Consider the following 24,909-nt stretch of genomic DNA (forward strand, 5'->3'; position numbering starts at 1 on the left):
ACCCGGGATTGAACCAGGGACCTTAAGATCTTCAGTCTGAGCTATTTCGGCTACACAGGGCCAAAATGGCCGTTTTCATTTGGAAACTAAAACCGGGAGCTCGCTCCATGGAGCTTAGGTGACAAAGCTTTGGAGCCAGATAAAGGCCACAAAAATGCAATAATTGACGGTTGTAGATGAGGAAGAAGCCTCGTGTGTTTTCATTAATGCAGTTTTTTTTAGATAATTCCTTTTTACCAGTTCTCTTTCCTACCAGCCTCGTTTGTTTTCATTGATCTAGGTTTTTTGAGATAATTTCTTTTTACCAGTTCACTTTCCAAACATGGGCTGTGTTTCCCTCTTGACAAACATCCACAATTCATAGTAGTCTTTGCCAAAACCCAGGATTGAACCGGGGACCTTCAGATCTTCAGTCTGATGCTCTCCCAACTGAGCTATTTCGGCTACACAGGGCTATTCTGACCGTTTTCATTTGGAAACTAAAACTGGGAGCTCGCTCCGTGGAGCTTTGGCGACAAAGCTGTGGAGCCAGATAAAGGCCACAAAAATGCAATAATTGACTGTTGTAGATGAGGAAAAAGCCTCGTGTGTTTTCATTAATGCAGCTTTTTTTAGATAATTCCTTTTTACCAGTTCACTTTCCTACCAGGTTCATGTGTTTTCAATGAGATAATTCCTTTTTACCAGTGCACTTTCCTAACATGGGCTGTGTTTCCCTCTTGACAAACATCCACAATTCATAGTAGTCTTTGCCGAAACCCGGGATTGAACGAGTGACCTTCAGATCTTCAGTCTGAGGCTCTCCCAACTGAGCTATTTCGGCTACACAGGGCAAAACTGGCCGTTTTCATTTGGAAACTAAAACCGGGAGCTCGCTCCGTGGAGCTTAGGCGACAAAGCTTTGGAGCCAGATAAAGGCCACAAAAATGCAACAGTTGACGGTTGTAGATGAGGAAGAAGCCTCGTGTGTTTTCATTAATGCAATTTTTTTTAGATAATTCCTTTTTACCAGTTCACTTTCCTACCAGGCTCATGTGTTTTCATTGAGATAATTCCTTTTTACCAGTTCAATTTCCTACCAGCCTCGTTTGTTTTCATTGATCTAGGTTTTTTGAGATAATTCCTTTTTACCAGTTCACTTTCCAAACATGGGCTGTGTTTCCCTCTTGACAAACATCCACAATTCATAGTAGTCTTTGCCGAAACCCGGGATTGAACCAGGGACCTTCAGATCTTCAGTCTGACGCTCTCCCAACTGAGCTATTTCGGCTACACAGGGCTATTCTGACCGTTTTCATTTGGAAACTAAAACCGGGAGTTCTCTCCGTGGAGCTTTGGCGACAAAGCTGTGGAGCCAGATAAAGGCCACAAAAATGCAATAATTGACTGTTGTAGATGAGGAAGAAGGAAGAAGACTCGTGTGTTTTCATTAATGCAGTTTTTTTTAGATAATTCCTTTTTACCAGTTCACTTTCCTACCAGGCTCATGTGTTTTCAATGAGATAATTCCTTTTTACCAGTTCACTTTCCTAACATGGGCTGTGTTTCCCTCTTGACAAACATCCACAATTCATAGTAGTCTTTGCTGAAACCCGGGATTGAACCAGGGACCTTAAGATCTTCAGTCTGAGCTATTTCAGCTACACAGGGCCAAAATGGCCGTTTTCATTTGGAAACTAAAACCGGGAGCTCGCTCCGTGGAGCTTTGGCGACAAAGCTGTGGAGCCAGATAAAGGCCACAAAAATGCAATAATTGACGGTTGTAGATGAGGAAGAAGCCTCGTGTATTTTCATTAATGCAGTTTTTTTTAGATAATTCCTTTTCACCAGTTCACTTTCCTACCAGGCTCGTGTGTTTTCAGTGAGATAATTCCTTTTTACCAGTTCACTTTCCTACCAGCCTCGTTTGTTTTCATTGATCTAGGTTTTTTGAGATAATTTCTTTTTACCAGTTCACTTTCCAAACATGGGCTGTGTTTCCCTCTTGACAAACATCCACAATTCATAGTAGCCTTTGCTGAAAGCCTGGATTGAACGAGTGACCTTCAGATCTTCAGTCTGACGCTCTCTCAACTGAGCTATTTCGGCTACACAGGGCTAAACTGGCCGTTTTCATTTGGAAACTAAAACCGGGAGCTCGCTCCGTGGAGCTTAGGCGACAAAGCTTTGGAGCCAGATAAAGGCCACAAAAATACAATAATTGACTGTTGTAGATGAGGAAGAAGCCTCGTGTGTTTTCATTAATGCAGCTTTTTTGAGATAATTTCTTTTTACCAGTTCACTTCCCTAAAATGGGCTGTTTTTCCCTCTCGACAAACATTCATAGTAGTCTTTGCCGAAACCCGGGATTGAACCAGAGACCTTCAGATCTTCAGTCTGAGCTATTTCAGCTACACAGGGCCAAAATGGCCGTTTTCATTTGAAAACTAAAATCGGGAGCTCGCTCCGTGGAGCTTTGGCGACAAAGCTGTGGAGCCAGATAAAGGCCACAAAAATAAAATAATTGACTGTTGTAGATGAGGAAGAAGCCTCGTGTGTTTTCATTAATGCAGTTTTTTTTAGATAATTCCTTTTCACCAGTTCACTTTCCAAACATGGGCTGTGTTTCCTTCTTGACAAACATCCAAAATTCATAGTAGTCTTTGCCGAAACCCGGGATTGAACCAGGGACCTTCAGATCTTCAGTCTGACGCTCTCCCAACTGAGCTATTTCGGCTACACAGGGCTATTCTGACCGTTTTCATTTGGAAACTAAAACCGGGAGCTCGCTCCGTGGAGCTTTGGCGACAAAGCTTTGGAGCCAGATAAAGGCCACAAAAATACAATAATTGACTGTTGTAGATGAGGAAGAAGCCTCGTGTGTTTTCATTAATGCAGCTTTTTTTAGATAATTCCTTTTTACCAGTTCACTTTCCTACCAGCCTCGTGTGTTTTCATTGAGATAGTTCCTTTTTACCAGTTCACTTCCCTAAAATGGGCTGTTTTTCCCTCTCGACAAACATTCATAGTAGTCTTTGCCGAAACCCGGGATTGAACCAGGGACCTTCAGATCTTCAGTCTGAGCTATTTCAGCTACACAGGGCCAAAATGGCCGTTTTCATTTGAAAACTAAAATCGGGAGCTCGCTCCGTGGAGCTTTGGCGACAAAGCTGTGGAGCCAGATAAAGGCCACAAAAATGCAATAATTGACTGTTGTAGATGAGGAAGAAGACTCGTGTGTTTTCATTAATGCAGCTTTTTTGAGATAATTCCTTTTTACCAGTTCACTTTCCTAACATGGGCTGTTGTTCCGTCTTGACAAACATCCACAATTCATAGTAGTCTTTGCTGAAACCCGGGATTGAACCAGGGACCTTAAGATCTTCAGTCTGAGCTATTTCAGCTACACAGGGCCAAAATGGCCGTTTTCATTTGGAAACTAAAACCGGGAGCTCGCTCCGTGGAGCTTAGGTGACAAAGCTGTGGAGCCAGATAAAGGCCACAAAAATGCAATAATTGACGGTTGTAGATGAGGAAGAAGCCTCGTGTGTTTTCATTAATGCAGTTTTTTTTAGATAATTCCTTTTTACCAGTTCACTTTCCTACCAGCCTCGTGTGTTTTCATTGAGATAGTTCCTTTTTACCAGTTCACTTCCCTAAAATGGGCTGTTTTTCCCTCTCGACAAACATTCATAGTAGTCTTTGCCGAAACCCGGGATTGAACCAGGGACCTTAAGATCTTCAGTCTGAGCTATTTCAGCTACACAGGGCCAAAATGGCCGTTTTCATTTGGAAACTAAAACCGGGAGCTCGCTCCGTGGAGCTTAGGTGACAAAGCTTTTGAGCCAGATAAAGGCCACAAAAATGCAATAATTGACGGTTGTAGATGAGGAAAAAGCCTCGTGTGTTTTCATTAATGCAGCTTTTTTGAGATAATTCCTTTTTACCAGTTCACTTTCCTACCAGCCTCGTGTGTTTTCATTGAGATAATTCCTTTTTACCAGTTCACTTCCCTAAAATGGGCTGTTTTTCCCTCTCGACAAACATCCAAAATTCATAGTAGTCTTTGCCGAAACCCGGGATTGAACCAGGGACCTTCAGATCTTCAGTCTGAGCTATTTCGGCTACACAGGGCCAAAATGGCCGTTTTCATTTGAAAACTAAAATCGGGAGCTCGCTCCGTGGAGCTTTGGCGACAAAGCTGTGGAGCCAGATAAAGGCCACAAAAATAAAATAATTGACTGTTGTAGATGAGGAAGAAGCCTCGTTTGTTTTCATTAATGCAGGTTTTTTTGAGATAATTCCTTTTTACCAGTTCACTTTCCAAACATGGGCCGTGTTTCCCTCTTGACAAACATCCACAATTCATAGTAGTCTTTGCCAAAACCTGGGATTGAACCAGGGACCTTCAGATCTTCAGTCTGACGCTCTCCCAACTGAGCTATTTCGGCTACACAGGGCCTATTTCGGAGCTCGCTCCTTGGAGCTTTGACGACAAAATTGGGGAGCCAGATAAAAATGCAATAATTGACTGTTGTGGATGAGGAAGAAGCCTCGTGTGTGTTTTCATTTATGCAGCTTTTTTGAGATAATTCCTTTTTACCAGTTCACTTTCCTAACATGGGCTGTGTTTCCCTCTTGACAAACATCCACAATTCATAGTAGCCTTTGCTGAAAGCCTGGATTGAACGAGTGACCTTCAGATCTTCAGTCTGACGCTCTCTCAACTGAGCTATTTCAGCTACACAGGGCAAAACTGGCCGTTTTCATTTGGAAACTAAAACCGGGAGCTCGCTCCGTGGAGCTTAGGCGACAAAGCTTTGGAGCCAGATAAAGGCCACAAAAATACAATAATTGACTGTTGTAGATGAGGAAGAAGCCTCGTGTGTTTTCATTAATGCAGCTTTTTTGAGATAATTTCTTTTTACCAGTTCACTTCCCTAAAATGGGCTGTTTTTCCCTCTCGACAAACATTCATAGTAGTCTTTGCCGAAACCCGGGATTGAACCAGGGACCTTCAGATCTTCAGTCTGAGCTATTTCAGCTACACAGGGCCAAAATGGCCGTTTTCATTTGAAAACTAAAATCGGGAGCTCGCTCCGTGGAGCTTTGGCGACAAAGCTGTGGAGCCAGATAAAGGCAGCAAAAATAAAATAATTGACTGTTGTAGATGAGGAAGAAGCCTCGTTTGTTTTCATTAATGCAGTTTTTTTTAGATAATTCCTTTTCACCAGTTCACTTTCCAAACATGGGCTGTGTTTCCTTCTTGACAAACATCCAAAATTCATAGTAGTCTTTGCCGAAACCCGGGATTGAACCAGGGACCTTCAGATCTTCAGTCTGAGCTATTTCAGCTACACAGGGCCAAAATGGCCGTTTTCATTTGAAAACTAAAATCGGGAGCTCGCTCCGTGGAGCTTTGGCGACAAAGCTGTGGAGCCAGATAAAGGCCACAAAAATAAAATGATTGACTGTTGTAGATGAGGAAGAAGCCTCGTGTGTTTTCAATAATGCAGTTTTTTTTAGATAATTTCTTTTTACCAGTTCACTTTCCAAACATGGGCTGTGTTTCCCTCTTGACAAACATCCACAATTCATAGTAGTCTTTGCCAAAACCCGGGATTGAACAAGGGACCTTCAGATCTTCAGTCTGATGCTCTCCCAACTGAGCTATTTCGGCTACACAGGGCTATTCTGACCGTTTTCATTTGGAAACTAAAACCGGGAGCTCGCTCCGTGGAGCTTTGGCGACAAAGCTTTGGAGCCAGATAAAGGCCACAAAAATGCAATAATTGACTGTTGTAGATGAGGAAGAAGCCTCGTTTGTTTTCATTAATGCAGGTTTTTTTGAGATAATTCCTTTTTACCAGTTCACTTTCCAAACATGGGCCGTGTTTCCCTCTTGACAAACATCCACAATTCATAGTAGTCTTTGCCAAAACCTGGGATTGAACCAGGGACCTTCAGATCTTCAGTCTGACGCTCTCCCAACTGAGCTATTTCGGCTACACAGGGCCTATTTCGGAGCTCGCTCCTTGGAGCTTTGACGACAAAATTGGGGAGCCAGATAAAAATGCAATAATTGACTGTTGTGGATGAGGAAGAAGCCTCGTGTGTGTTTTCATTTATGCAGCTTTTTTGAGATAATTCCTTTTTACCAGTTCACTTTCCTAACATGGGCTGTGTTTCCCTCTTGACAAACATCCACAATTCATAGTAGCCTTTGCTGAAAGCCTGGATTGAACGAGTGACCTTCAGATCTTCAGTCTGACGCTCTCTCAACTGAGCTATTTCAGCTACACAGGGCAAAACTGGCCGTTTTCATTTGGAAACTAAAACCGGGAGCTCGCTCCGTGGAGCTTAGGCGACAAAGCTTTGGAGCCAGATAAAGGCCACAAAAATACAATAATTGACTGTTGTAGATGAGGAAGAAGCCTCGTGTGTTTTCATTAATGCAGCTTTTTTGAGATAATTTCTTTTTACCAGTTCACTTCCCTAAAATGGGCTGTTTTTCCCTCTCGACAAACATTCATAGTAGTCTTTGCCGAAACCCGGGATTGAACCAGGGACCTTCAGATCTTCAGTCTGAGCTATTTCAGCTACACAGGGCCAAAATGGCCGTTTTCATTTGAAAACTAAAATCGGGAGCTCGCTCCGTGGAGCTTTGGCGACAAAGCTGTGGAGCCAGATAAAGGCAGCAAAAATAAAATAATTGACTGTTGTAGATGAGGAAGAAGCCTCGTTTGTTTTCATTAATGCAGTTTTTTTTAGATAATTCCTTTTCACCAGTTCACTTTCCAAACATGGGCTGTGTTTCCTTCTTGACAAACATCCAAAATTCATAGTAGTCTTTGCCGAAACCCGGGATTGAACCAGGGACCTTCAGATCTTCAGTCTGAGCTATTTCAGCTACACAGGGCCAAAATGGCCGTTTTCATTTGGAAACTAAAACCGGGAGCTCGCTCCGTGGAGCTTTGGCGACAAAGCTGTGGAGCCAGATAAAGGCCACAAAAATAAAATGATTGACTGTTGTAGATGAGGAAGAAGCCTCGTGTGTTTTCAATAATGCAGTTTTTTTTAGATAATTTCTTTTTACCAGTTCACTTTCCAAACATGGGCTGTGTTTCCCTCTTGACAAACATCCACAATTCATAGTAGTCTTTGCCAAAACCCGGGATTGAACAAGGGACCTTCAGATCTTCAGTCTGATGCTCTCCCAACTGAGCTATTTCGGCTACACAGGGCTATTATGACCGTTTTCATTTGGAAACTAAAACCGGGAGCTCGCTCCGTGGAGCTTTGGCGACAAAGCTTTGGAGCCAGATAAAGGCCACAAAAATGCAATAATTGACTGTTGTAGATGAGGAAGAAGCCTCGTGTGTTTTCATTAATGCAGCTTTTTTTAGATAATTCCTTTTTACCAGTTCACTTTCCTACCAGCCTCGTGTGTTTTCATTGAGATAGTTCCTTTTTACCAGTTCACTTCCCTAAAATGGGCTGTTTTTCCCTCTCGACAAACATTCATAGTAGTCTTTGCCGAAACCCGGGATTGAACCAGGGACCTTCAGATCTTCAGTCTGAGCTATTTCAGCTACACAGGGCCAAAATGGCCGTTTTCATTTGAAAACTAAAATCGGGAGCTCGCTCCGTGGAGCTTTGGCGACAAAGCTGTGGAGCCAGATAAAGGCCACAAAAATAAAATGATTGACTGTTGTAGATGAGGAAGAAGCCTTGTGTGTTTTCAATAATGCAGTTTTTTTTAGATAATTCCTTTTTACCAGTTCACTTTCCAAACATGGGCTGTGTTTCCCTCTTGACAAACATCCACAATTCATAGTAGTCTTTGCCGAAACCCGGGATTGAACCAGGGACCTTAAAATCTTCAGTCTGAGCTATTTCAGCTACACAGGGCCAAAATGGCCGTTTTCATTTGGAAACTAAAACCGGGAGCTCGCTCCGTGGAGCTTAGGTGACAAAGCTTTGGAGCCAGATAAAGGCCACAAAAATACAATAATTGACTGTTGTAGATGAGGAAGAAGCCTCGTGTGTTTTCATTAATGCAGCTTTTTTTAGATAATTCCTTTTTACCAGTTCACTTTCCTACCAGCCTCGTGTGTTTTCATTGAGATAGTTCCTTTTTACCAGTTCACTTCCCTAAAATGGGCTGTTTTTCCCTCTCGACAAACATTCATAGTAGTCTTTGCCGAAACCCGGGATTGAACCAGGGACCTTCAGATCTTCAGTCTGAGCTATTTCAGCTACACAGGGCCAAAATGGCCGTTTTCATTTGAAAACTAAAATCGGGAGCTCGCTCCGTGGAGCTTTGGCGACAAAGCTGTGGAGCCAGATAAAGGCCACAAAAATGCAATAATTGACTGTTGTAGATGAGGAAGAAGACTCGTGTGTTTTCATTAATGCAGCTTTTTTGAGATAATTCCTTTTTACCAGTTCACTTTCCTAACATGGGCTGTTGTTCCGTCTTGACAAACATCCACAATTCATAGTAGTCTTTGCTGAAACCCGGGATTGAACCAGGGACCTTAAGATCTTCAGTCTGAGCTATTTCAGCTACACAGGGCCAAAATGGCCGTTTTCATTTGGAAACTAAAACCGGGAGCTCGCTCCGTGGAGCTTAGGTGACAAAGCTTTGGAGCCAGATAAAGGCCACAAAAATGCAATAATTGACGGTTGTAGATGAGGAAGAAGCCTCGTGTGTTTTCATTAATGCAGTTTTTTTTAGATAATTCCTTTTTACCAGTTCACTTTCCTACCAGCCTCGTGTGTTTTCATTGAGATAGTTCCTTTTTACCAGTTCACTTCCCTAAAATGGGCTGTTTTTCCCTCTCGACAAACATTCATAGTAGTCTTTGCCGAAACCCGGGATTGAACCAGGGACCTTAAGATCTTCAGTCTGAGCTATTTCAGCTACACAGGGCCAAAATGGCCGTTTTCATTTGGAAACTAAAACCGGGAGCTCGCTCCGTGGAGCTTAGGTGACAAAGCTTTTGAGCCAGATAAAGGCCACAAAAATGCAATAATTGACGGTTGTAGATGAGGAAAAAGCCTCGTGTGTTTTCATTAATGCAGCTTTTTTGAGATAATTCCTTTTTACCAGTTCACTTTCCTACCAGCCTCGTGTGTTTTCATTGAGATAATTCCTTTTTACCAGTTCACTTCCCTAAAATGGGCTGTTTTTCCCTCTCGACAAACATCCAAAATTCACAGTAGTCTTTGCCGAAACCCGGGATTGAACCAGGGACCTTCAGATCTTCAGTCTGAGCTATTTCGGCTACACAGGGCCAAAATGGCCGTTTTCATTTGAAAACTAAAATCGGGAGCTCGCTCCGTGGAGCTTTGGCGACAAAGCTGTGGAGCCAGATAAAGGCCACAAAAATAAAATGATTGACTGTTGTAGATGAGGAAGAAGCCTCGTGTGTTTTCATTAATGCAGTTTTTTTTAGATAATTCCTTTTTACCAGTTCACTTTCCAAACATGGGCTGTGTTTCCCTCTTGACAAACATCCACAATTCATAGTAGTCTTTGCCGAAACCCGGGATTGAACCAGGGACCTTCAGATCTTCAGTCTGACGCTCTCCCAACTGAGCTATTTCGGCTACACAGGGCTATTCTGACCGTTTTCATTTGGAAACTAAAACCGGGAGCTCGCTCCGTGGAGCTTTGGCGACAAAGCTTTGGAGCCAGATAAAGGCCACAAAAATACAATAATTGACTGTTGTAGATGAGGAAGAAGCCTCGTGTGTTTTCATTAATGCAGCTTTTTTGAGATAATTCCTTTTTACCAGTTCACTTCCCTAAAATGGGCTGTTTTTCCCTCTCGACAAACATTCATAGTAGTCTTTGCCGAAACCCGGGATTGAACCAGGGACCTTCAGATCTTCAGTCTGAGCTATTTCAGCTACACAGGGCCAAAATGGCCGTTTTCATTTGAAAACTAAAATCGGGAGCTCGCTCCGTGGAGCTTTGGCGACAAAGCTGTGGAGCCAGATAAAGGCCACAAAAATGCAATAATTGACTGTTGTAGATGAGGAAGAAGACTCGTGTGTTTTCATTAATGCAGCTTTTTTGAGATAATTCCTTTTTACCAGTTCACTTTCCTAACATGGGCTGTTGTTCCGTCTTGACAAACATCCACAATTCATAGTAGTCTTTGCTGAAACCCGGGATTGAACCAGGGACCTTAAGATCTTCAGTCTGAGCTATTTCAGCTACACAGGGCCAAAATGGCCGTTTTCATTTGGAAACTAAAACCGGGAGCTCGCTCCGTGGAGCTTAGGTGACAAAGCTTTGGAGCCAGATAAAGGCCACAAAAATGCAATAATTGACGGTTGTAGATGAGGAAGAAGCCTCGTGTGTTTTCATTAATGCAGTTTTTTTTAGATAATTCCTTTTTACCAGTTCACTTTCCTACCAGGCTCATCTGTTTTCAATGAGATAATTCCTTTTTATCAGTTCACTTTCCAAACATGGGCTGTGTTTCCCTCTTGACAAACATCCACAATTCATAGTAGTCTTTGCCGAAACCCTGGATTGAACCAGGGACCTTCAGATCTTCAGTCTGACGCTCTCCCAACTGAGCTATTTCGGCTACACAGGGCTATTCTGACCGTTTTCATTTGGAAACTAAAACTGGGAGCTCGCTCCGTGGAGCTTTAGCGACAAAGCTGTGGAGCCAGATAAAGGCCACAAAAATGCAATAATTGACTGTTGTAGATGAGGAAAAAGCCTCGTGTGTTTTCATTAATGCAGTTTTTTTTAGATAATTCCTTTTTACCAGTTCACTTTGCAAACATGGGCTGTGTTTCCCTCTTGACAAACATCCACAATTCATAGTAGTCTTTGCCGAAACCCTGGATTGAACCAGGGACCTTCAGATCTTCAGTCTGAGCTATTTCGGCTACACAGGGCCAAAATGGCCGTTTTCATTTGAAAACTAAAATCGGGAGCTCGCTCCGTGGAGCTTTGGCGACAAAGCTGTGGAGCCAGATAAAGGCCACAAAAATAAAATAATTGACTGTTGTAGATGAGGAAGAAGCCTCGTGTGTTTTCATAAATGCAGTTTTTTTGAGATAATTCCTTTTTATCAGTTCACTTTGCAAACATGGGCTGTGTTTCCCTCTTGACAAACATCCACAATTCATAGTAGTCTTTGCCGAAACCCGGGATTGAACCAGGGACCTTCAGATCTTCAGTCTTCAGTCTGACGCTCTCCCAACTGAGCTATTTCGGCTACACAGGGCTATTCTGACCGTTTTCATTTGGAAACTAAAACTGGGAGCTCGCTCCGTGGAGCTTTGGCGACAAAGCTGGGGAGCCAGATAAAGGCCACAAAAATGCAATAATTGACTGTTGTAGATGAGGAAGAAGCCTCGTGTGTGTTTTCATTCATGCAGCTTTTTTGAGATAATTCCTTTTTACCAGTTCACTTTCCTAACATTGGCTGTGTTTCCCTCTTGACAAACATCCACAATTCATAGTAGCCTTTGATGAAAGCCTGGATTGAACCAGGGACCTTCAGATCTTCAGTCTGACGCTCTCCCAACTGAGCTATTTCAGCTACACAGGGCTATTCTGACCGTTTTCATTTGGAAACTAAAACCGGGAGCTCGCTCCGTGGAGCTTTGGCGACAAAGCTTTGGAGCCAGATAAAGGCCACAAAAATACAATAATTGACTGTTGTAGATGAGGAAGAAGGAAGAAGACTCGTGTGTTTTCATTAATGCAGTTTTTTTTAGATAATTCCTTTTTACCAGTGCACTTTCCAAACATGGGCTGTGTTTCCCTCTTGACAAACATCCACAATTCATAGTAGTCTTTGCTGAAACCCGGGATTGAACCAGGGACCTTCAGATCTTCAGTCTGAGCTATTTCAGCTACACAGGGCCAAAATGGCCGTTTTCATTTGGAAACTAAAACCGGGAGCTCGCTCCGTGGAGCTTAGGTGACAAAGCTTTTGAGCCAGATAAAGGCCACAAAAATGCAATAATTGACGGTTGTAGATGAGGAAGAAGCCTCGTGTGTTTTCATTAATGCAGTTTTTTTTAGATAATTCCTTTTTACCAGTTCTCTTTCCTACCAGGCTCATGTGTTTTCATTGAGAAAATTCCTTTTTACCAGTTCATTTTCCTACCAGCCTCGTTTGTTTTCATTGATCTAGGTTTTTTGAGATAATTTCTTTTTACCAGTTCACTTTCCAAACATGGGCTGTGTTTCCCTCTTGACAAACATCCACAATTCATAGTAGTCTTTGCCGAAACCCGGGATTGAACCAGGGACCTTCAGATCTTCAGTCTGATGCTCTCCCAACTGAGCTATTTCGGCTACACAGGGCTATTCTGACCGTTTTCATTTGGAAACTAAAACTGGGAGCTCGCTCCGTGGAGCTTTGGCGACAAAGCTGTGGAGCCAGATAAAGGCCACAAAAATGCAATAATTGACTGTTGTAGATGAGGAAAAAGCCTCGTGTGTTTTCATTAATGCAGCTTTTTTGAGATAATTCCTTTTTACCAGTTCACTTTCCTACCAGCCTCGTGTGTTTTCATTGAGATAATTCCTTTTTACCAGTTCACTTCCCTAAAATGGGCTGTTTTTCCCTCTCGACAAACATTCATAGTAGTCTTTGCCGAAACCCGGGATTGAACCAGGGACCTTCAGATCTTCAGTCTGAGCTATTTCAGCTACACAGGGCCAAAATGGCCGTTTTCATTTGAAAACTAAAATCGGGAGCTCGCTCCGTGGAGCTTTGGCGACAAAGCTGTGGAGCCAGATAAAGGCCACAAAAATGCAATAATTGACTGTTGTAGATGAGGAAGAAGACTCGTGTGTTTTCATTAATGCAGCTTTTTTGAGATAATTCCTTTTTACCAGTTCACTTTCCTAACATGGGCTGTTGTTCCGTCTTGACAAACATCCACAATTCATAGTAGTCTTTGCTGAAACCCGGGATTGAACCAGGGACCTTAAGATCTTCAGTCTGAGCTATTTCAGCTACACAGGGCCAAAATGGCCGTTTTCATTTGGAAACTAAAACCGGGAGCTCGCTCCGTGGAGCTTAGGTGACAAAGCTTTGGAGCCAGATAAAGGCCACAAAAATGCAATAATTGACGGTTGTAGATGAGGAAGAAGCCTCGTGTGTTTTCATTAATGCAGTTTTTTTTAGATAATTCCTTTTTACCAGTTCACTTTCCTACCAGGCTCATGTGTTTTCAATGAGATAATTCCTTTTTATCAGTTCACTTTCCAAACATGGGCTGTGTTTCCCTCTTGACAAACATCCACAATTCATAGTAGTCTTTGCCGAAACCCTGGATTGAACCAGGGACCTTCAGATCTTCAGTCTGACGCTCTCCCAACTGAGCTATTTCGGCTACACAGGGCTATTCTGACCGTTTTCATTTGGAAACTAAAACTGGGAGCTCGCTCCGTGGAGCTTTAGCGACAAAGCTGTGGAGCCAGATAAAGGCCACAAAAATGCAATAATTGACTGTTGTAGATGAGGAAAAAGCCTCGTGTGTTTTCATTAATGCAGCTTTTTTTAGATAATTCCTTTTTACCAGTTCACTTTGCAAACATGGGCTGTGTTTCCCTCTTGACAAACATCCACAATTCATAGTAGTCTTTGCCGAAACCCTGGATTGAACCAGGGACCTTCAGATCTTCAGTCTGAGCTATTTCGGCTACACAGGGCCAAAATGGCCGTTTTCATTTGAAAACTAAAATCGGGAGCTCGCTCCGTGGAGCTTTGGCGACAAAGCTGTGGAGCCAGATAAAGGCCACAAAAATAAAATAATTGACTGTTGTAGATGAGGAAGAAGCCTCGTGTGTTTTCATTAATGCAGTTTTTTTTAGATAATTCCTTTTTACCAGTTCACTTTGCAAACATGGGCTGTGTTTCCCTCTTGACAAACATCCACAATTCATAGTAGTCTTTGCCGAAACCCGGGATTGAACCAGGGACCTTCAGATCTTCAGTCTTCAGTCTGACGCTCTCCCAACTGAGCTATTTCGGCTACACAGGGCTATTCTGACCGTTTTCATTTGGAAACTAAAACTGGGAGCTCGCTCCGTGGAGCTTTGGCGACAAAGCTGTTGAGCCAGATAAAGGCCACAAAAATGCAATAATTGACTGTTGTAGATGAGGAAGAAGCCTCGTGTGTGTTTTCATTCATGCAGCTTTTTTGAGATAATTCCTTTTTACCAGTTCACTTTCCTAACATTGGCTGTGTTTCCCTCTTGACAAACATCCACAATTCATAGTAGCCTTTGATGAAAGCCTGGATTGAACCAGGGACCTTCAGATCTTCAGTCTGACGCTCTCCCAACTGACCTATTTCAGCTACACAGGGCTATTCTGACCGTTTTCATTTGGAAACTAAAACCGGGAGCTCGCTCCGTGGAGCTTTGGCGACAAAGCTTTGGAGCCAGATAAAGGCCACAAAAATACAATAATTGACTGTTGTAGATGAGGAAGAAGGAAGAAGACTCGTGTGTTTTCATTAATGCAGTTTTTTTTAGATAATTCCTTTTTACCAGTGCACTTTCCAAACATGGGCTGTGTTTCCCTCTTGACAAACATCCACAATTCATAGTAGTCTTTGCTGAAACCCGGGATTGAACCAGGGACCTTCAGATCTTCAGTCTGAGCTATTTCAGCTACACAGGGCCAAAATGGCCGTTTTCATTTGGAAACTAAAACCGGGAGCTCGCTCCGTGGAGCTTAGGTGACAAAGCTTTTGAGCCAGATAAAGGCCACAAAAATGCAATAATTGACGGTTGTAGATGAGGAAGAAGCCTCGTGTGTTTTCATTAATGCAGTTTTTTTTAGATAATTCCTTTTTACCAGTTCTCTTTCCTACCAGGCTCATGTGTTTTCATTGAGAAAATTCCTTTTTACCAGTTCATTTTCCTACCAGCCTCGTTTGTTTTCATTGATCTAGGTTTTTTGAGATAATTTCTTTTTACCAGTTCACTTTCCAAACATGGGCTGTGTTTCCCTCTTGACAAACATCCACAATTCATAGTAGTCTTTGCCGAAACCCGGGATTGAACCAGGGACCTTCAGATCTTCAGTCTGATGCTCTCCCAACTGAGCTATTTCGGCTACACAGGGCTATTCTGACCGTTTTCATTTGGAAACTAAAACTGGGAGCTCGCTCCGTAGAGCTTTGGCGACAAAGCTGTGGAGCCAGATAAAGGCCACAAAAATGCAATAATTGACTGTTGTAGATGAGGAAAAAGCCTCGTGTGTTTTCATTAATGCAGCTTTTTTGAGATAATTCCTTTTTACCAGTTCACTTTCCTACCAGCCTCGTGTGTTTTCATTGAGATAATTCCTTTTTACCAGTTCACTTCCCTAAAATGGGCTGTTTTTCCCTCTCGACAAACATCCAAAATTCATAGTAGTCTTTGCCGAAACCCGGGATTGAACCAGGGACCTTCAGATCTTCAGTCTGAGCTATTTCGGCTACACAGGGCCAAAATGGCCGTTTTCATTTGAAAACTAAAATCGGGAGCTCGCTCCGTGGAGCTTTGGCGACAAAGCAGTGGAGCCAGATAAAGGCCACAAAAATAAAATGATTGACTGTTGTAGATGAGGAAGAAGCCTCGTGTGTTTTCAATAATGCAGTTTTTTTTAGATAATTCCTTTTTACCAGTTCACTTTCCAAACATGGGCTGTGTTTCCCTCTTGACAAACATCCACAATTCATAGTAGTCTTTGCCGAAACCCGGGATTGAACCAGGGACCTTCAGATCTTCAGTCTGACGCTCTCCCAACTGAGCTATTTCGGCTACACAGGGCTATTCTGACCGTTTTCATTTGGAAACTAAAACCGGGAGCTCGCTCCGTGGAGCTTTGGCGACAAAGCTTTGGAGCCAGATAAAGGCCACAAAAATACAATAATTGACTGTTGTAGATGAGGAAGAAGCCTCGTTTGTTTTCATTAATGCAGGTTTTTTTGAGATAATTCCTTTTTACCAGTTCACTTTCCAAACATGGGCCGTGTTTCCCTCTTGACAAACATCCACAATTCATAGTAGTCTTTGCCAAAACCTGGGATTGAACCAGGGACCTTCAGATCTTCAGTCTGACGCTCTCCCAACTGAGCTATTTCGGCTACACAGGGCCTATTTCGGAGCTCGCTCCTTGGAGCTTTGACGACAAAATTGGGGAGCCAGATAAAAATGCAATAATTGACTGTTGTGGATGAGGAAGAAGCCTTGTGTGTGTTTTCATTTATGCAGCTTTTTTGAGATAATTCCTTTTTACCAGTTCACTTTCCTAACATGGGCTGTGTTTCCCTCTTGACAAACATCCACAATTCATAGTAGCCTTTGCTGAAAGCCTGGATTGAACGAGTGACCTTCAGATCTTCAGTCTGACGCTCTCTCAACTGAGCTATTTCGGCTACACAGGGCAAAACTGGCCGTTTTCATTTGGAAACTAAAACCGGGAGCTCGCTCCGTGGAGCTTAGGCGACAAAGCTTTGGAGCCAGATATAGGCCACAAAAATACAATAATTGACTGTTGTAGATGAGGAAGAAGCCTCGTGTGTTTTCATTAATGCAGCTTTTTTGAGATAATTTCTTTTTACCAGTTCACTTCCCTAAAATGGGCTGTTTTTCCCTCTCGACAAACATTCATAGTAGTCTTTGCCGAAACCCGGGATTGAACCAGGGACCTTCAGATCTTCAGTCTGAGCTATTTCAGCTACACAGGGCCAAAATGGCCGTTTTCATTTGAAAACTAAAATCGGGAGCTCGCTCCGTGGAGCTTTGGCGACAAAGCTGTGGAGCCAGATAAAGGCCACAAAAATAAAATGATTGACTGTTGTAGATGAGGAAGAAGCCTCGTGTGTTTTCAATAATGCAGTTTTTTTTAGATAATTTCTTTTTACCAGTTCACTTTCCAAACATGGGCTGTGTTTCCCTCTTGACAAACATCCACAATTCATAGTAGTCTTTGCCAAAACCCGGGATTGAACAAGGGACCTTCAGATCTTCAGTCTGATGCTCTCCCAACTGAGCTATTTCGGCTACACAGGGCTATTCTGACCGTTTTCATTTGGAAACTAAAACCGGGAGCTCGCTCCGTGGAGCTTTGGCGACAAAGCTTTGGAGCCAGATAAAGGCCACAAAAATGCAATAATTGACTGTTGTAGATGAGGAAGAAGCCTCGTGTGTTTTCATTAATGCAGCTTTTTTTAGATAATTCCTTTTTACCAGTTCACTTTCCTACCAGCCTCGTGTGTTTTCATTGAGATAGTTCCTTTTTACCAGTTCACTTCCCTAAAATGGGCTGTTTTTCCCTCTCGACAAACATTCATAGTAGTCTTTGCCGAAACCCGGGATTGAACCAGGGACCTTCAGATCTTCAGTCTGAGCTATTTCAGCTACACAGGGCCAAAATGGCCGTTTTCATTTGAAAACTAAAATCGGGAGCTCGCTCCGTGGAGCTTTGGCGACAAAGCTGTGGAGCCAGATAAAGGCCACAAAAATAAAATGATTGACTGTTGTAGATGAGGAAGAAGCCTTGTGTGTTTTCAATAATGCAGTTTTTTTTAGATAATTCCTTTTTACCAGTTCACTTTCCAAACATGGGCTGTGTTTCCCTCTTGACAAACATCCACAATTCATAGTAGTCTTTGCCGAAACCCGGGATTGAACCAGGGACCTTAAGATCTTCAGTCTGAGCTATTTCAGCTACACAGGGCCAAAATGGCCGTTTTCATTTGGAAACTAAAACCGGGAGCTCGCTCCGTGGAGCTTAGGTGACAAAGCTTTGGAGCCAGATAAAGGCCACAAAAATACAATAATTGACTGTTGTAGATGAGGAAGAAGCCTCGTGTGTTTTCATTAATGCAGCTTTTTTTAGATAATTCCTTTTTACCAGTTCACTTTCCTACCAGCCTCGTGTGTTTTCATTGAGATAGTTCCTTTTTACCAGTTCACTTCCCTAAAATGGGCTGTTTTTCCCTCTCGACAAACATTCATAGTAGTCTTTGCCGAAACCCGGGATTGAACCAGGGACCTTCAGATCTTCAGTCTGAGCTATTTCAGCTACACAGGGCCAAAATGGCCGTTTTCATTTGAAAACTAAAATCGGGAGCTCGCTCCGTGGAGCTTTGGCGACAAAGCTGTGGAGCCAGATAAAGGCCACAAAAATGCAATAATTGACTGTTGTAGATGAGGAAGAAGACTCGTGTGTTTTCATTAATGCAGCTTTTTTGAGATAATTCCTTTTTACCAGTTCACTTTCCTAACATGGGCTGTTGTTCCGTCTTGACAAACATCCACAATTCATAGTAGTCTTTGCTGAAACCCGGGATTGAACCAGGGACCTTAAGATCTTCAGTCTGAGCTATTTCAGCTACACAGGGCCAAAATGGCCGTTTTCATTTGGAAACTAAAACCGGGAGCTCGCTCCGTGGAGCTTAGGTGACAAAGCTTTGGAGCCAGATAAAGGCCACAAAAATGCAATAATTGACGGTTGTAGATGAGGAAGAAGCCTCGTGTGTTTTCATTAATGCAGTTTTTTTTAGATAATTCCTTTTTACCAGTTCACTTTCCTACCAGCCTCGTGTGTTTTCATTGAGATAGTTCCTTTTTACCAGTTCACTTCCCTAAAATGGGCTGTTTTTCCCTCTCGACAAACATTCATAGTAGTCTTTGCCGAAACCCGGGATTGAACCAGGGACCTTAAGATCTTCAGTCTGAGCTATTTCAGCTACACAGGGCCAAAATGGCCGTTTTCATTTGGAAACTAAAACCGGGAGCTCGCTCCGTGGAGCTTAGGTGACAAAGCTTTGGAGCCAGATAAAGGCCACAAAAATGCAATAATTGACGGTTGTAGATGAGGAAGAAGCCTCGTGTGTTTTCATTAATGCAGTTTTTTTTAGATAATTCCTTTTTACCAGTTCACTTTCCTACCAGCCTCGTGTGTTTTCATTGAGATAGTTCCTTTTTACCAGTTCACTTCCCTAAAATGGGCTGTTTTTCCCTCTCGACAAACATTCATAGTAGTCTTTGCCGAAACCCGGGATTGAACCAGGGACCTTAAGATCTTCAGTCTGAGCTATTTCAGCTACACAGGGCCAAAATGGCCGTTTTCATTTGGAAACTAAAACCGGGAGCTCGCTCCGTGGAGCTTAGGTGACAAAGCTTTTGAGCCAGATAAAGGCCACAAAAATGCAATAATTGACGGTTGTAGATGAGGAAAAAGCCTCGTGTGTTTTCATTAATGCAGCTTTTTTGAGATAATTCCTTTTTACCAGTTCACTTTCCTACCAGCCTCGTGTGTTTTCATTGAGATAATTCCTTTTTACCAGTTCACTTCCCTAAAATGGGCTGTTTTTCCCTCTCGACAAACATCCAAAATTCACAGTAGTCTTTGCCGAAACCCGGGATTGAACCAGGGACCTTCAGATCTTCAGTCTGAGCTATTTCGGCTACACAGGGCCAAAATGGCCGTTTTCATTTGAAAACTAAAATCGGGAGCTCGCTCCGTGGAGCTTTGGCGACAAAGCTGTGGAGCCAGATAAAGGCCACAAAAATAAAATGATTGACTGTTGTAGATGAGGAAGAAGCCTCGTGTGTTTTCATTAATGCAGTTTTTTTTAGATAATTCCTTTTTACCAGTTCACTTTCCAAACATGGGCTGTGTTTCCCTCTTGACAAACATCCACAATTCATAGTAGTCTTTGCCGAAACCCGGGATTGAACCAGGGACCTTCAGATCTTCAGTCTGACGCTCTCCCAACTGAGCTATTTCGGCTACACAGGGCTATTCTGACCGTTTTCATTTGGAAACTAAAACCGGGAGCTCGCTCCGTGGAGCTTTGGCGACAAAGCTTTGGAGCCAGATAAAGGCCACAAAAATACAATAATTGACTGTTGTAGATGAGGAAGAAGCCTCGTGTGTTTTCATTAATGCAGCTTTTTTGAGATAATTCCTTTTTACCAGTTCACTTCCCTAAAATGGGCTGTTTTTCCCTCTCGACAAACATTCATAGTAGTCTTTGCCGAAACCCGGGATTGAACCAGGGACCTTCAGATCTTCAGTCTGAGCTATTTCAGCTACACAGGGCCAAAATGGCCGTTTTCATTTGAAAACTAAAATCGGGAGCTCGCTCCGTGGAGCTTTGGCGACAAAGCTGTGGAGCCAGATAAAGGCCACAAAAATGCAATAATTGACTGTTGTAGATGAGGAAGAAGACTCGTGTGTTTTCATTAATGCAGCTTTTTTGAGATAATTCCTTTTTACCAGTTCACTTTCCTAACATGGGCTGTTGTTCCGTCTTGACAAACATCCACAATTCATAGTAGTCTTTGCTGAAACCCGGGATTGAACCAGGGACCTTAAGATCTTCAGTCTGAGCTATTTCAGCTACACAGGGCCAAAATGGCCGTTTTCATTTGGAAACTAAAACCGGGAGCTCGCTCCGTGGAGCTTAGGTGACAAAGCTTTGGAGCCAGATAAAGGCCACAAAAATGCAATAATTGACGGTTGTAGATGAGGAAGAAGCCTCGTGTGTTTTCATTAATGCAGTTTTTTTTAGATAATTCCTTTTTACCAGTTCACTTTCCTACCAGGCTCATCTGTTTTCAATGAGATAATTCCTTTTTATCAGTTCACTTTCCAAACATGGGCTGTGTTTCCCTCTTGACAAACATCCACAATTCATAGTAGTCTTTGCCGAAACCCTGGATTGAACCAGGGACCTTCAGATCTTCAGTCTGACGCTCTCCCAACTGAGCTATTTCGGCTACACAGGGCTATTCTGACCGTTTTCATTTGGAAACTAAAACTGGGAGCTCGCTCCGTGGAGCTTTAGCGACAAAGCTGTGGAGCCAGATAAAGGCCACAAAAATGCAATAATTGACTGTTGTAGATGAGGAAAAAGCCTCGTGTGTTTTCATTAATGCAGTTTTTTTTAGATAATTCCTTTTTACCAGTTCACTTTGCAAACATGGGCTGTGTTTCCCTCTTGACAAACATCCACAATTCATAGTAGTCTTTGCCGAAACCCTGGATTGAACCAGGGACCTTCAGATCTTCAGTCTGAGCTATTTCGGCTACACAGGGCCAAAATGGCCGTTTTCATTTGAAAACTAAAATCGGGAGCTCGCTCCGTGGAGCTTTGGCGACAAAGCTGTGGAGCCAGATAAAGGCCACAAAAATAAAATAATTGACTGTTGTAGATGAGGAAGAAGCCTCGTGTGTTTTCATAAATGCAGTTTTTTTGAGATAATTCCTTTTTACCAGTTCACTTTGCAAACATGGGCTGTGTTTCCCTCTTGACAAACATCCACAATTCATAGTAGTCTTTGCCGAAACCCGGGATTGAACCAGGGACCTTCAGATCTTCAGTCTTCAGTCTGACGCTCTCCCAACTGAGCTATTTCGGCTACACAGGGCTATTCTGACCGTTTTCATTTGGAAACTAAAACTGGGAGCTCGCTCCGTGGAGCTTTGGCGACAAAGCTGGGGAGCCAGATAAAGGCCACAAAAATGCAATAATTGACTGTTGTAGATGAGGAAGAAGCCTCGTGTGTGTTTTCATTCATGCAGCTTTTTTGAGATAATTCCTTTTTACCAGTTCACTTTCCTAACATTGGCTGTGTTTCCCTCTTGACAAACATCCACAATTCATAGTAGCCTTTGATGAAAGCCTGGATTGAACCAGGGACCTTCAGATCTTCAGTCTGACGCTCTCCCAACTGAGCTATTTCAGCTACACAGGGCTATTCTGACCGTTTTCATTTGGAAACTAAAACCGGGAGCTCGCTCCGTGGAGCTTTGGCGACAAAGCTTTGGAGCCAGATAAAGGCCACAAAAATACAATAATTGACTGTTGTAGATGAGGAAGAAGGAAGAAGACTCGTGTGTTTTCATTAATGCAGTTTTTTTTAGATAATTCCTTTTTACCAGTGCACTTTCCAAACATGGGCTGTGTTTCCCTCTTGACAAACATCCACAATTCATAGTAGTCTTTGCTGAAACCCGGGATTGAACCAGGGACCTTCAGATCTTCAGTCTGAGCTATTTCAGCTAACAGGGCCAAAATGGCCGTTTTCATTTGGAAACTAAAACCGGGAGCTCGCTCCGTGGAGCTTAGGTGACAAAGCTTTTGAGCCAGATAAAGGCCACAAAAATGCAATAATTGACGGTTGTAGATGAGGAAGAAGCCTCGTGTGTTTTCATTAATGCAGTTTTTTTTAGATAATTCCTTTTTACCAGTTCTCTTTCCTACCAGGCTCATGTGTTTTCATTGAGAAAATTCCTTTTTACCAGTTCATTTTCCTACCAGCCTCGTTTGTTTTCATTGATCTAGGTTTTTTGAGATAATTTCTTTTTACCAGTTCACTTTCCAAACATGGGCTGTGTTTCCCTCTTGACAAACATCCACAATTCATAGTAGTCTTTGCCGAAACCCGGGATTGAACCAGGGACCTTCAGATCTTCAGTCTGATGCTCTCCCAACTGAGCTATTTCGGCTACACAGGGCTATTCTGACCGTTTTCATTTGGAAACTAAAACTGGGAGCTCGCTCCGTGGAGCTTTGGCGACAAAGCTGTGGAGCCAGATAAAGGCCACAAAAATGCAATAATTGACTGTTGTAGATGAGGAAAAAGCCTCGTGTGTTTTCATTAATGCAGCTTTTTTGAGATAATTCCTTTTTACCAGTTCACTTTCCTACCAGCCTCGTGTGTTTTCATTGAGATAATTCCTTTTTACCAGTTCACTTCCCTAAAATGGGCTGTTTTTCCCTCTCGACAAACATCCAAAATTCATAGTAGTCTTTGCCGAAACCCGGGATTGAACCAGGGACCTTCAGATCTTCAGTCTGAGCTATTTCGGCTACACAGGGCCAAAATGGCCGTTTTCATTTGAAAACTAAAATCGGGAGCTCGCTCCGTGGAGCTTTGGCGACAAAGCTGTGGAGCCAGATAAAGGCCACAAAAATAAAATGATTGACTGTTGTAGATGAGGAAGAAGCCTCGTGTGTTTTCAATAATGCAGTTTTTTTGAGATAATTCCTTTTTACCAGTTCACTTTCCAAACATGGGCTGTGTTTCCCTCTTGACAAACATCCACAATTCATAGTAGTCTTTGCCGAAACCCGGGATTGAACCAGGGACCTTCAGATCTTCAGTCTGACGCTCTCCCAACTGAGCTATTTCGGCTACACAGGGCTATTCTGACCGTTTTCATTTGGAAACTAAAACCGGGAGCTCGCTCCGTGGAGCTTTGGCGACAAAGCTTTGGAGCCAGATAAAGGCCACAAAAATACAATAATTGACTGTTGTAGATGAGGAAGAAGCCTCGTGTGTTTTCATTAATGCAGCTTTTTTTAGATAATTCCTTTTTACCAGTTCACTTCCCTAAAATGGGCTGTTTTTCCCTCTCGACAAACATTCATAGTAGTCTTTGCCGAAACCCGGGATTGAACCAGGGACCTTCAGATCTTCAGTCTGAGCTATTTCAGCTACACAGGGCCAAAATGGCCGTTTTCATTTGAAAACTAAAATCGGGAGCTCGCTCCGTGGAGCTTTGGCGACAAAGCTTTGGAGCCAGATAAAGGCCACAAAAATGCAATAATTGACTGTTGTAGATGAGGAAGAAGACTCGTGTGTTTTCATTAATGCAGCTTTTTTGAGATAATTCCTTTTTACCAGTTCACTTTCCTAACATGGGCTGTTGTTCCGTCTTGACAAACATCCACAATTCATAGTAGTCTTTGCTGAAACCCGGGATTGAACCAGGGACCTTAAGATCTTCAGTCTGAGCTATTTCAGCTACACAGGGCCAAAATGGCCGTTTTCATTTGGAAACTAAAACCGGGAGCTCGCTCCGTGGAGCTTAGGTGACAAAGCTTTGGAGCCAGATAAAGGCCACAAAAATGCAATAATTGACTGTTGTAGATGAGGAAGAAGCCTCGTGTGTGTTTTCATTTATGCAGCTTTTTTGAGATAATTCCTTTTTACCAGTTCTCTTTCCTACCAGGCTCATGTGTTTTCATTGAGAAAATTCCTTTTTACCAGTTCATTTTCCTACCAGCCTCGTTTGTTTTCATTGATCTAGGTTTTTTGAGATAATTTCTTTTTACCAGTTCACTTTCCAAACATGGGCTGTGTTTCCCTCTTGACAAACATCCACAATTCATAGTAGTCTTTGCCGAAACCCGGGATTGAACCAGGGACCTTCAGATCTTCAGTCTGAGCTATTTCAGCTACACAGGGCCAAAATGGCCGTTTTCATTTGAAAACTAAAATCGGGAGCTCGCTCCGTGGAGCTTTGGCGACAAAGCTGTGGAGCCAGATAAAGGCCACAAAAATGCAATAATTGACTGTTGTAGATGAGGAAGAAGACTCGTGTGTTTTCATTAATGCAGCTTTTTTGAGATAATTCCTTTTTACCAGTTCACTTTCCTAACATGGGCTGTTGTTCCGTCTTGACAAACGTCCACAATTCATAGTAGTCTTTGCTGAAACCCGGGATTGAACCAGGGACCTTAAGATCTTCAGTCTGAGCTATTTCAGCTACACAGGGCCAAAATGGCCGTTTTCATTTGGAAACTAAAACCGGGAGCTCGCTCCGTGGAGCTTAGGTGACAAAGCTTTGGAGCCAGATAAAGGCCACAAAAATGCAATAATTGACTGTTGTAGATGAGGAAGAAGCCTCGTGTGTGTTTTCATTTATGCAGCTTTTTTGAGATAATTCCTTTTTACCAGTTCACTTTCCTAACATTGGCTGTGTTTCCCTCTTGACAAACATCCACAATTCATAGTAGCCTTTGATGAAAGCCTGGATTGAACCAGGGACCTTCAGATCTTCAGTCTGACGCTCTCCCAACTGAGCTATTTCAGCTACACAGGGCTATTCTGACCGTTTTCATTTGGAAACTAAAACC

The 24,909-nt window shown here is 42.7% G+C and overlaps 6 non-coding genes across 6 annotated transcripts; all 6 read right to left on the reverse strand.

Annotated features, from left to right (window-relative positions):
- Positions 1–1,197: 1,197 nt before the first annotated feature.
- trnaf-gaa (transfer RNA phenylalanine (anticodon GAA)) lies at positions 1,198–1,270 on the reverse strand. The gene has a single exon. It is a non-coding gene; the product is annotated as a tRNA-Phe (tRNA).
- A 1,373-nt stretch (positions 1,271–2,643) lies between these two features.
- Positions 2,644–2,716, reverse strand: trnaf-gaa (transfer RNA phenylalanine (anticodon GAA)). The gene has a single exon. It is a non-coding gene; the product is annotated as a tRNA-Phe (tRNA).
- Positions 2,717–9,521: 6,805 nt separating this feature from the next.
- trnaf-gaa (transfer RNA phenylalanine (anticodon GAA)) lies at positions 9,522–9,594 on the reverse strand. Its single transcript has one exon. It is a non-coding gene; the product is annotated as a tRNA-Phe (tRNA).
- A 6,120-nt stretch (positions 9,595–15,714) lies between these two features.
- On the reverse strand, positions 15,715–15,787 carry trnaf-gaa (transfer RNA phenylalanine (anticodon GAA)). Its single transcript has one exon. It is a non-coding gene; the product is annotated as a tRNA-Phe (tRNA).
- Positions 15,788–19,696: 3,909 nt separating this feature from the next.
- Positions 19,697–19,769, reverse strand: trnaf-gaa (transfer RNA phenylalanine (anticodon GAA)). Its single transcript has one exon. It is a non-coding gene; the product is annotated as a tRNA-Phe (tRNA).
- A 3,340-nt stretch (positions 19,770–23,109) lies between these two features.
- On the reverse strand, positions 23,110–23,182 carry trnaf-gaa (transfer RNA phenylalanine (anticodon GAA)). The gene has a single exon. It is a non-coding gene; the product is annotated as a tRNA-Phe (tRNA).
- Positions 23,183–24,909: the final 1,727 nt, after the last annotated feature.

This window comes from Odontesthes bonariensis, chromosome 20 (genome assembly GCF_027942865.1).
Source record: "Odontesthes bonariensis isolate fOdoBon6 chromosome 20, fOdoBon6.hap1, whole genome shotgun sequence".
NCBI classification, from domain to species: Eukaryota; Metazoa; Chordata; class Actinopteri; order Atheriniformes; family Atherinopsidae; genus Odontesthes; species Odontesthes bonariensis.